Raw genomic sequence first — 12488 nt, 5'->3', positions numbered from 1 at the left:
AATCCAAGGAGCTGGACTATATGAAGAACAACAGTGCAGGAGTTCCGGTAAGATGGCAGAATAGGCAAACAAACTACACAAACCCTCTTAAACAAAGAAAAAAGAGACTAATTAACACAAATAAGGAAGATAATCCTGGAGCCCTGAGCTTTCACAAGAAAGATACAGAAGTGAACTAAACTCCAACTGGTAGAAAAACCTGAATGAAAAGATTGAAAAAGGAGACATACTGAGCTGCAGACTGTTAGCGATCCTGATGGCACGGACAGCTTGGATATTGGCAAGTGGTGTTAGGACCTAAGAATTAACATAAACATTGGCCCTGCTAGCCAGGGGCTGCACAGAGGACTGCACTGGTGTCTGGTGAATAAAAGGGGAAGCAGCAAAGAGGGAGACGGGCTGAGCTGTGGACTTTTGCTTGTCTGGAGTGTGCAGCCATTTTGAATGTTTACCAGCTGTTCGACCATTTTGGATATTTAAAGCAACAGCATTCCCTCAGATTCCAGGGACCTAAGAATAGGCTCCACTTGCCAAGGACTGCAAGGACGTTCCAGGCACAAATGACTAGGAAGGTGCAATATTTCCCTTGTTACTCTTATATACCACACCCTCTTGGTGAATGGTGGTGCTGCCATCCCTCTCTCCCACCCATCTTCTGAGCCAGCAGGAATTCCATCCCAGTCGTGTGCTTTGACAGAGCCTGGGTCCCTTGTCATACTCTGCCCAGATTTCTTTTACTTTTTTTTTTTCAGTTTTTAAATTATTATTAGCATTTTTTTTTTAAAATTTTTGCATCCTTTTTATTACTATTCTTTCTTCTTCCCTTCCCAGGTTCTAGTTTTCAGTTTTTTCTCTCTTCCCTTTTCCTGGTTCCCATTTTTTTTCTTTCTTGTGGTTCTCCCCATTCCTTGTTTTCCTTTTTGCATCCCCCCCCCACTTTATTATTATTATTCTCTTTCTCTATCTCTTCTCTCTTATTGCTCCCTTCCCAGATATTGCAGGTTTTTCTTATTCTTTTTTTTGGTGATTGTTCCTGTGTGTTTATGCAGTGTATTTTTTACCCACTTGCTTTTACTTTTTTGAAGGTTTTTCAGTTGTTTTTGTCTGACTGAGTGGGAGACAGCAACCATGCCCATATGAGGCATTCACACCTGCACCTCTTGCAGCTTCACTTACTGAGTGAAAGCCACCATTTCCTTCTCTACCAACTGGCCAATGATAAACAACCACCAAGAAAAGCCTGACTCATCCTTAACTGCTTTTCACAAACAGTTAACAGAGATCTAAATGCAAGAACTTCACAATATCTTGGAGACAACAGACCACCACAGTCCACACAAGCAAGATAAAGCAGTAGAAACAAGGGAGCAGGATACAGACCCACAACATATCCCTGAGCGTGGTAGTTAAGTTTGTGCATCAACTTGGCTGGGCCTGGTTGAGTGGCTGGGCAGCTGAATGTAGTTATTAGCCATGGTGAGATTGGTAAGTAACTCCATGGTGGAATCTATTGGAGCAGCTGAATAGCTGCTTTGGGTATGCTTTGGGTCTGCTTCCCATATATAAGAAACAGCTGTGGGAATGGTCTCTAACTTAAGGCACACTTGAACCCTGCATGTAGTCATGTCATTGTTCAGCAGCCTGCCATGCTGTACCAATACTGGGACTTTTAATGTACTTGAATTAACAGCTTGACCATGTGGTTTGGTAACATCAGGACTGTGTCTTTTTATGTGTCAACCTTGGGTTTGTCAGCCTCAGCAGCCATCAACTGAGTGAAAAAAAGCTTCTAATTTCAGTGGGCTGAGAGCAGGAGGCAGAGCTGAACCCCAAGGTTGGCTGGCTTTCACCCAAACCCTATAGCCTGGGACTTTGACCTCGGACTTAAAGCCTCCAAACTGTAGGAGAATAAATTCCTGTTTCTTCAAGCCATCCCATTTGTGGTATATTTTCTGTTAGAGTGGCACAGAGGTAACCAAAACACTGAGAGAGAAGAGAATTGGAATTCCCTGATAAGGAATTCAAAATAATCATATTGAGGTATCTTCAAAGAATTGAGAGACAGATCAAGGAAAGCACTGACAAAATTATGGAAAACACAGACAAAACCCTAGAACAATTTTGGAAGAAAATACAAGGACAAAATGACAAAATAAATTAAAAATTAGAAATGATATAAAATCTACACACAGAAATCCAGAAGATTAATGTAAATTTTTCAGAAATAGGTAACACATTGAAAGAGCAAAGGAGTAGAACTGATGCAATGGCAGACAGAATTAATGAGATTGGAGACAAATACCTGAATACTTCTTTGGAAAGGGATCAATCAAAAAAAAAAAAATGAAGAAAGCCTAAGATTCATGTGGGACATCATCAAAAGGAATAACCTACGTGTCATTGGAACTCCAGAACAGGAAGAGAAAAATAAGTTAATCTTACAGACATCTATAGAGCACTTCACCCAACAACAGCATAATATATATTCTTTTCCAGTGCACATGGAACATTCTCCAGGATAGACCATATGTTAGGCCATAAAGCAAGCCTTAATAAATTAAAAAATATTGAAATACTGCAAAGCATCTTCTCAGATCACAATGCTGTAAAATTAGAAATCAACAAAAGGAAGATCAACAGAAAAGGAGCAAACACATGGAAATTGAACAACACCCTCTTCACAAATGACTGGATAAGAGAAGAAATAAAAAATGAAATAAAAAAAATTTCCTTGAATCAAATGAGAATGAAAACACAACATACCAAAATCTTTGGAACACAGCAAAAGCAGTGTTCAGAGGCCAATTTATAGCAAAAACTGCACACATCAGTAAAGAAGAAAGAGCCAAAATCAATACTTTAAACTAACATCACAATAATTAGAAAAAGAACAGAAAGAAAAGCCTATAGTCACCAGAAGAAAGAAAACAATAAAGATTTGAGCAGAAATAAATGAAACAGAAAATAGAAAGACAATAGAAAAAATCAACAAGACTAGAAGTTGGTTTTTTAAAAGATTAATAAAATTGACAAACCACTGGCAAATTTAACAAAGGAAAAGAGGGAGAGAACACAAATAACACTAACGAGTTACAAATGGGCAACATCACAACAGAACCAGCTGAATTAAAAAGGATAATATCAAGATACTAAGAAGACCTGTACTCCAACATTTGAAAATCTGGAAGAAATGGACACATTTCTATAAACACCCTACTTACCTAAACTAACACAGACTGAAGTGAAAAATTTGAACAGGCCCATCACAAAAGAAGAAATTGAACAGGTCATAAAAAAATTATCAACAACAACAAAAAAGCCCTGGGCCAGATGGTTGCACTGGAGAATTCTATCAAACATTCAGAGAAGAACTGACACCAATTCTACTCAAACTATTCAAAAACACAGAAAAGAGTGGAATCTTCCTAAATTCATTTTATGAAGCAAGCATAACCTTGATACCAAAAACAGGCAAAGACATCACTAAAAAGGAAAACCACAGACCAATATCCCTCATGAATATAAATGCAAACATCTTCAACAAAATTCTAGCCAATAGACTCCAACAACATATCAAGAAAATAATTCATTATGACCAAGTGGGATTCATATTAGGCATCCAAGGATAGTTCAACATTAGAAAAATAATCAATGTCATCCATCACATAAATAAAACAAAGGAAAAGAACCATGTGATCATATCAATCAATGCAGAAAAGATACTTGATAAAATCCAACACACATTCCTGATAAAAACTCTTAGCAAAATAGGAATAGAAGGGAAATTCCTCAACATAATAAAGGGCATATATGCAAAACCAACAGCCAACATTATTCTCAATGAAAAGAGACTGAAATCATTCCCTTTGTGAAGGGAAACCAGACAAGGCTGCCCTCTATCATCACTTCTATTCAACATTTTATTGGAAGTCCTAGCCAGGGTAATAAGGCAAGAAGGGGAAATGAAAGGCATCCAGATTGGTAAGGAAGAAGTCAAACTATCCCTATTTGTTGATGATATGGTCGTATACCTAGAAAATCCAAGCGACTCAGTAAAAAATCTACGGGAACTAATTGAGAGATTTAGCATCATGGCAGGATACAAGGTCAACATCCAAAATCAATTGGATTCCTCTACACCAGCAAAGAGATTGCTGAAAAAGAAATAAGGAAATAAATACCATTTACAATAGCTACCAAAAAAATAAAATACTTGGGAATAAATCTTATCAGGGACACAAAAGACCCGTACAAAGAAAACTACAAAAGACTACTTCAAGAAACCATAAGAGATTTACATAAATGGAAGAACATCCCACGTTCGTGGATAGGTAGACTGAACGTTGTGAAAACTTCAATTCTACCCAAAGCAGTCTACACATTCAATGCAATCCCAATCCAGATCCCATCAACGTTCATTAAGGATATGGAAAAACCAGTCACTAACTTTGTATGGAAAGGAAAGAGATCTCGGATAAGCAAAGCACTATTGAAGAAGAACAAAGTAGGAGGTCTCACACTCCTGGATCTTAAAACCTACTATACAGTCACAGCAGTCAAAGCCGCCTGCTATTGGTACAATGACAGACACATAGACCAATGGAATCAAACTGAGAACACAGATATAGATCCATCCACCTATGGTCAGCTGATCTTTGACAAAGGGCTAAAATCCATTAAATGGGGTGGAGATCATCTGTTTAACAAATAGTGCTGGCAAAACTGGGTATCCATTTGCAGAAAGATGAAACAAGATGTGTACCTCACACCATACACAAAAACTAACTCCAGATGGATCAAAGACTTACATGTGAAACCTAAAACTATAAAGTTCTTTGAGGAAAAACTACAGGCAAATTCAGGGGCAAGGAAGGATCTCTATGAGTCAAGTCTGATTCAGTGGCACATAACAACAACAACAACAACAGGAACTATGGTAACGTTGTGCCTGAAGCACTTAACTGCTAACCAGAAGGCTGGCAGTTCAAACCCACCAGCTACTCCTCAGAAGGAAGACTGGGCAATCTACTTCCGTAGTGATACTTCCTGGGAAACCCAAGGAGGGGTTGCTGTGAGTCAGATCTGACTTGATGGCAGTGAGTTTGGTTTGGTTTTGGTTAATTTATAGCATAAATAGACTATCAAACATAACCCAAAATGCACAAACATCAGAAGATAAACTAGATGAATGGGATCTTCTAAAAATTAAAATTTTATGTGCTTCCAAAGAATTCAACAAAAGAGTGAAAAGAGAACCTACAGATTGGGAAAAAACATTTGGCATGGACATATCTGACAAGGGACTTATGTCTAGAATTTATAGAAAACTCTAACACCTCAACAATGAAAAGACAAATAATCCATTTAAAAAATGGGCAGAAGACATGAATAGACACTTCACCAAAGAGGATATTCAGGTAGCCAACAAACACATGAAAAAATGTTCATGATCATTAGCCATTAGAGAGATGCAAATCAAAACAACAGTGAGATACAATCTCATCCCAGCACTAGTAGCAAAGTTCAACAAGACTGAAAATAACAAATGCTGGTGAAGATGTGGAGAGATTGAGACTCTCATATACTGCCAGTGGGACTGTAAAATGCTATATTTGTCCTTCTGTGATTGACTTATTTCACTCAGCACAATGTCCTCCAAGTTCATCCATATTATGTGGTGTTTTGCAGATTCTACATTATTCTTTAGTGTTGCATAGTATTCCACGGTGTGTATGGACCATAGTTTGGTTATCCATTCTTCTGTTGATGGGCACCTAGGTTGTTTCCATCTTTTTGCTATTGTAAATAGTGTTGGGATTAACATTTGTTGTTGTTGTTATGTGCTGTCAAGTCAGACCTGGTTCATTGCAACCCCTCCTTGGGTTTCCAAGGCAGTATCACTATGGAAGTAGATTGCCCAACTTTTCTTCCAAGGAGTGGCTGGTGGGTTTGAACCTGCAGCCTTCTGGTTAACAGTCAAGTGTCTTAGACACTATGCTACCAGAGCTCCTAGAATAAAGGATGATGAACATGGGTGTGCATATATCTGTTTTTGTCCTGGCTCTCATTTCTTTAGGATATATACCTAGTAATGGAATTACTGGGTCAAATGGTAATTCTAATGCCAGCTTTTTAAGGAATTGCCATGCTGCTTTCCACAGTGGTTGTATCATTTGACAGTCCCACCAGCAGTGTATGAGATTCCCAATCTCTCCACATTCTCACCAGCATTTGTTATTTTCTGTCTTGTTGAACTTTGCCATTAGTACTAGGGTGAGATGGTATCTCATTGTTCTTTTGATTTGCATCTCTCTGATGGCTAATGATTGTGAACATTTCTTCATGTATTTGCTGTCTGTCTGAATATCCTCTTTGGTGAAGTATCTATTCATGTCTTCTGCCCATTTTTTAATTTGAATTGTTAATCTTTTTGTTGTTGATGTATTGGAGTTTTCTATAAATTCTAGAAATAAATCCCTTGTGATATATGTCTTTGCTGAATATTTTTTCCCAATCTGTAGGTTCTCTTTTGAAGAAGTCTTTGGAAGCTCGTAACAATCTAATTTTTAGAAGGTACCATCCATCTAGTTTATTGTCAGCTGTTTGTGCATTTTGGGTGATGCTTGACATTGTATTGATGCCATAAATTAGAGCCCCTAAGTTTGCCCCTATTTTTTCCTTGAGGAATTTTATAGTTTTAGGTTCCACGTTTAAGTTCTTTATCCATCTGGAGTTAGTTTTTGTGTATGGTGTGAGGTACAGATCTTGTTTCATTTTTCTGCAAATGGATACCCAGTTTTGCCAGCACCATTTGTTAAAGAGACCACCTCTGGCCCATTTAATGGATTTCAGCCCTTTGTCAAAAATCAGGTGACTATAGGTCGATGGACTATTTTTGGGTTCTCAATTCTGTTCCAGTGGTCTATGTGTCTGTCATTGTACTAGTACCAAACTGTTTTGACTACTGTGACTGTATAGTAGGTTTTGAGATCCAGGAGTGTGAGACCTCCTACTTTGTTCTTCTTTAAAAGTGCTTTGCTTATTAGAGGTCTCTTTCCTTTCCATATAAAATTAGTGATTGGTTTTTCCATATCCTTAAATAACCCTAAAGGGATCTAGATTGGGATTGCACTGAATGTATAGAGTGCTTTGGGTAGAACTGATGTTATCACAATGTTCAATCTTCCTATCCATGAGCATGGTATGTTCTTCTATTTATGTACATCTCTTATGGTTTCTTGGAGTAGTGATTTGTAGTTTTCTTTGTACAGGTCTTTTGAGTCCCTAGTGAGATTCTCCCCAAGTATTTTAGTATTTATTTATTTATTTTTTGGTAATTATTGTAAATGTTTTTTTAATTCTTTTTCAGTCTTCTCTTTGCTAGTACAGAGGAACCCAAATGACTTTTGTATATTTATTTTGTATCCTGCCACTATGTTAAATCTTTCAATTAGTTCCAGCAGTTCTTTTGCTGAGTCTCTTGGGTTTTCTATGTGTAGGATCATATCATCAGCAAATAGGGGTAGTTTGACTTCTTCCTTACCAATTTGGATGCCTTTGATTTCCCTTTCTTGCCTTATTGCCCTGGCTTGGACTTCCAATACAGTGTTGAACTCATCGATGTTCATCCATTTCAGGAGGTGGCATATGATCAAGAACCAGTGGGATTGAAGGAAGAAGTTGAAGCTGCCCCAAAGGAATTGGCAAAGAACAAGGCTCCAAGTATTTATGGAATACCCATTGTTCTGGTTACCTAGTGCTGCCCTGACAGGAATATACCACAAATGGGATGGCCTTAACAAACAGGAGTTTATTCTCTTACAGTTTGGAGACTTTAAGTCCAAGTTCAAAGTGCCAGGCTCTAGGGGCTGGGTGAAAGCCCCTCAGCCTTGGGCTTCATTCAGCTCTGCCTCCAGTTCCTGGCCCACTGAAGCTAGAAGCTTGTCTTCACTCAGACAGCTGCTGACTGCTGAGACTGCTGAGACTGCCAAGCCCAAGGTTGACAAGGAAAAAGGCACAGTCTCAAGGTTACCAAACCACACAGCAGGCCATTAATTCAAGTCCATTGTAAGTACCAAGGTCAGCAGAGCATGGCAGGCTGCTGAACAACAACATGGCTACATGCAGGGTCCAAACATGCCATAAGCTAGAGACTATTCCCAAAGCTCCTTCTTATATATGGGAAGCAGACCACATACCCAAAGCAGCTGCTCAGCTGCTTTTGGTAGATCCCACCATAGAGTTGATTCCCAGTCTCATCATGGGGATTAACTACTACCAGCTGCCCAGCAACTCAACCAGGCCCAGCCAAGTTGACACATAAACATAACCACCACACCTATTGAGATGTTTCAACAAATGGATGCCTTGCTGGAGGCACTCACTTGGTTATGCCAAGAGATTTGGAACACAGCTACCTGGCCAAATGAATGGAAGAGATCCATATTTGTACCCATTCCAAAGAAAGGTGATCCCACAGAATGTGAATATCATCGAACAATGTCATTATTATTGCATGCAAGTAAAATCTTACTGAAGATAATTCAAAAACGGTTGCAGCAGTATATTGACAGAGACCTTCCAGAAATGCAAGCTGGATTCAGAAGAGGACTTGGAATGAGAGCTATCATTGCTGATGTCAGATGGATCTTAGCTGAAAGCAAAGAATACCAGAAAGATGTTTACTTATGTTTTACTGACTATGCAAAAGCATTTAATTGTGTGGATCATAACAAATTGTGGAAACATTGAGAAGAATGGGAATTACAGAACACTTGACTATACCCTTGAACAACCTGTACATAGATCAGGAGACTGTCATTCAAACAGAACAAGGAGATACTGCATGGTTCAAAGTCAAGAAGGGAGTGTGTCAAGGTTTTATCCTTTCACCATACTTATTTAACTTGTATGATGAGAATATAATCCAAGAAGCTGGACTATATGAAGAAGAACATGGCATCAGGATTGGAGGAAGACTCATTAACAACCTGTGATATGCAGATGACACAACTTTGCTGAAAGTGAAGATGACTTGAAGCACTGACTGATGATCAATGACTATAGCCTTCAGCATGGATTACACTTCAACACAAAAAAAAACAAAAATTTTCACAACTAGACCAATAAGCAGCATCATGAAAAATGGAGAAAAAATTGAAGTTGTCCAAGATTTCATTTTCCTTGGATGTACAATCAACACCCATGGAAGCAGTAGCCAAGAAATTTGCAATGGGAAATCTGCTGCAAAAAAACCCTTTAAAGTGTTAAAAAAAAAAAAAAAAAAGACATCACTTTGAGGACTAAGCTGGGTCTGACCCAAGCCCTGATGTTTTCAATCACCTCATATGCATGCAAAACCTGGACAATGAATATTCCTCCCTGCATCACCATCTTTGCATAGGTGGTCCCTCTGCCTGACTTCTCTCATTCTTTACCCACCTAATTTTTTGGTAATAGTTTTATTAAGATATAATTCATATGCCATAAATCCACTCATTTAAAGTGTACAATTCAACAGTTTTTAGTGTAGTCCTAGAATCAACTTAGAACATTTTCACCACCCAAAAGAGGAACTCTTTATCCATTAGTGTCATTCCATATTTCTTCCTAAACCCTCAGCCCTAGGCAATGACTAATCTACTTTCTGTATCTATGGACTTACCTATTTTGGACATTACATATAAGTGGAATCATACAATATACAGTATTTTATGACTGGTTTCTTTCACTTAGCATAACGTTTCAACTTTGTCTCTCGTACTTTGGTCATGTTATCAGGAGGGACCAGTCCATGGAGAACGATATCATACTTGGTAAAGTAGAGGGTCAGCAAAAAAGAGAAAGACCCACAGCAAGGTAGATTGACACAGTGGCTGCAACAATGGACTCAAGGATGTCAATGATTGTGAGGATGTCATAGGAGTGGGCAGTGTTTCATTCTGTTGTACAGGGAATCACTATGAGTTGGAGCCAACTCAATGGCACCTACCAACACAAAACATTTTCAAGATTCATCCATGTTGTAATATGTACAGGTTCTTCATTTCTTTTTATGACTTAATAATATTATTTTGTATGATTATGCCACTTTTATCTATCCATTGGTGGATATTTGAGATGTTTCTACTCTTTGGCTATTATGAAGAATGCTTCTATAAACATTCATATTAAAGTTTTGTGTGGACATGGGTTTTCATTTCTTTTGGGTATATACCTAGGAGAGGAATTGCTGGGTCATATGGTAACTCTACAAATAACCTTTTGAGGAATCGCCACACTGTTTTCCAAAATGGCTGTGCTGTTTTACATTCCTACTAGCTCTGTATGAGGGTTTCAGTTTCTCCATTATTCTCCATCTTATTATTATTATTATAGCCATCCTATTAACTGTGTAGTGAGTGATATCTTATTGTGGCTTTGATTTGCTTTTTTCTTGATACCTAATGATGTTGAGTATTTTTCAAGTGTTCATTGGCCATTTGTATATATTCTTCAGAGAAATTTCTACTCACATTTTTTCTTATTTTTTAATCATAATACTTATCTTTTTTACTAATGGGTTGTAAAGTTTCTTTATATATTCTAGATGCAAGTCTGTTATCAGGTACGTGATTTGCAAATATTGTTTCCCATTATGTGGTCTGTCATTTTACTTTCTTGATAGTGTAATTTGAAGCACAAAAGTTTTTAATTTTGGACTTTCTGTAAGATAGCAGAATAGACAGACAAGCTATACAGACCATCTTCAACAAAGAAAAGAGAAATCAATTGACACAGATACAGAAGACAGTCCCAGAGCCCTGAGCTTTGGAAAGAAGGATACAGAAATGGATTAAATACCAATTAGTAGAAGGACCTGAATGAAAACAGTGAATAAGGAGACAAATAGAGGTGCAGACTTTCAGCTACCCTGATGGCATGGCTAGTTTGAATATTGTAAGTGATGTTAGGACCTGGGAAGTAAACCTAAAAATCTGTCCTGCTCACCTAGGTCTGCATGAACAACTGCACTGGTGGCTGATGAATAAAAAGGGAAACAGCAAAGAAGGAGACATACTGAGCTGTGGACTTTTGGCTGTCCAAAGGGTACAGCCATTTTGAATATTTACAAGAGGTGTAGTCGTTTTGGACATTTAGAGTGGCAGGTTCCAATCCCAGTGACCTAAGAATATGCTCTGCTTGCCAAGGATAGCATGGACAGCACACTGGAGGCTGATGACTGCAAAGATATTCCCCTTGTTACTTTTATACCTCACACCTGCTTTGAGAACGGAGGTGTAGCCATCCACCTCCACCCAAATTTTGGCAGGAATTCCATCCCAGTCTGTGTGTTCTGACAGAGCCTGGGGGTGCTACCTGTCCACTCCTGCCCCCCACTGCCCCATTTTTTTTTTTGTTTGTTTGTTTTTAAATCATTCCTTTTTTCCATTTTGTTTTTATTCTTTGTATTTCCTTTCCTGGGTTCTAGGTTTTAGGGTTTTATTTTTCCCTCTTCCATTTTCCTGGATCCTATTTTTTTTCCTTTCTCTTGGTTCTTCCCATCCCTTGTTTTTCTTTTTGCATTATTCCCATTTTTTCTTTATTATTCTTTCACTGTAGATTTTATCTCTTATCCCCCCCTCCAGATACTGTGGGTTTTTATTTTCTCTTTTTCAATTTACATTTATTTTATCTTTTAAAAGTATTTATTTAAATATTTCTTCTCATTTATTGCCTTTCCTCCCCCCTCCCTTTTTCTTTTCGGTGATTGTTCCCATATGTTTACATAGGGTGTGCATTTTGTCCTCTTGTTTTTACTTTTTTTTTTTTTTCAATTGTTGTTTTTGTCTAATTGACTAGGAGACAGCAACCTTGCCTATATGACCCAACATATTCACACCTACTGTAGCTCCACCTACTGAGTGAGGACCATCACTTGCTTCTGCACCAACCAAACAATGATAGATGACAGCCAATGCAAGCCTGACTCACCCTTAACTGCTCTTCACAAACAATTAACAGAGGACCTGTGCACCCACTCTCATTCTCTATTACACCCATCAGAAGACAGGTGGTAAGTGCGTAAGTGCTGCCAATTAGTGAATAGTGGAGAACAGTGCCCTACTTACTCAATATATCCAAACAAAACAAAGAAAAAAAAAATCTTTGGTGAATCACACCAACATACACTCACCAATTAAATATAATTACAATGACATCACAATGTCTTAGAGATAGCAGACCTTTACGGTCCACACAAAGGAGCAAGGTAAAGTAGTAGAAACAAGGGACAAGGATACAGACCCAGAAAACATCCCTGAGGAAGAAGCAGCATTGGAACTCCCTGATAAGGAATTCAAAAAAATTATATTTAGGTACCTTCAATGGACGGAGAGACAGATCAAGGAAAACACTGACAAATTTAAGGATAACACCAATAAAACACTAGAACAATTTGGGAAGACAATGTAAGAACAAAATGACAAAATAAATGAAAAATTAGAAAT

Source organism: Orycteropus afer, unplaced genomic scaffold (genome assembly GCF_000298275.1).
Source record: "Orycteropus afer afer isolate SDZICR_OR568_19922 unplaced genomic scaffold, OryAfe1.0 scaffold00156, whole genome shotgun sequence".
In the NCBI taxonomy this organism is placed as follows: domain Eukaryota; kingdom Metazoa; phylum Chordata; class Mammalia; order Tubulidentata; family Orycteropodidae; genus Orycteropus; species Orycteropus afer.
This window is presented reverse-complemented; position numbering follows the sequence as displayed.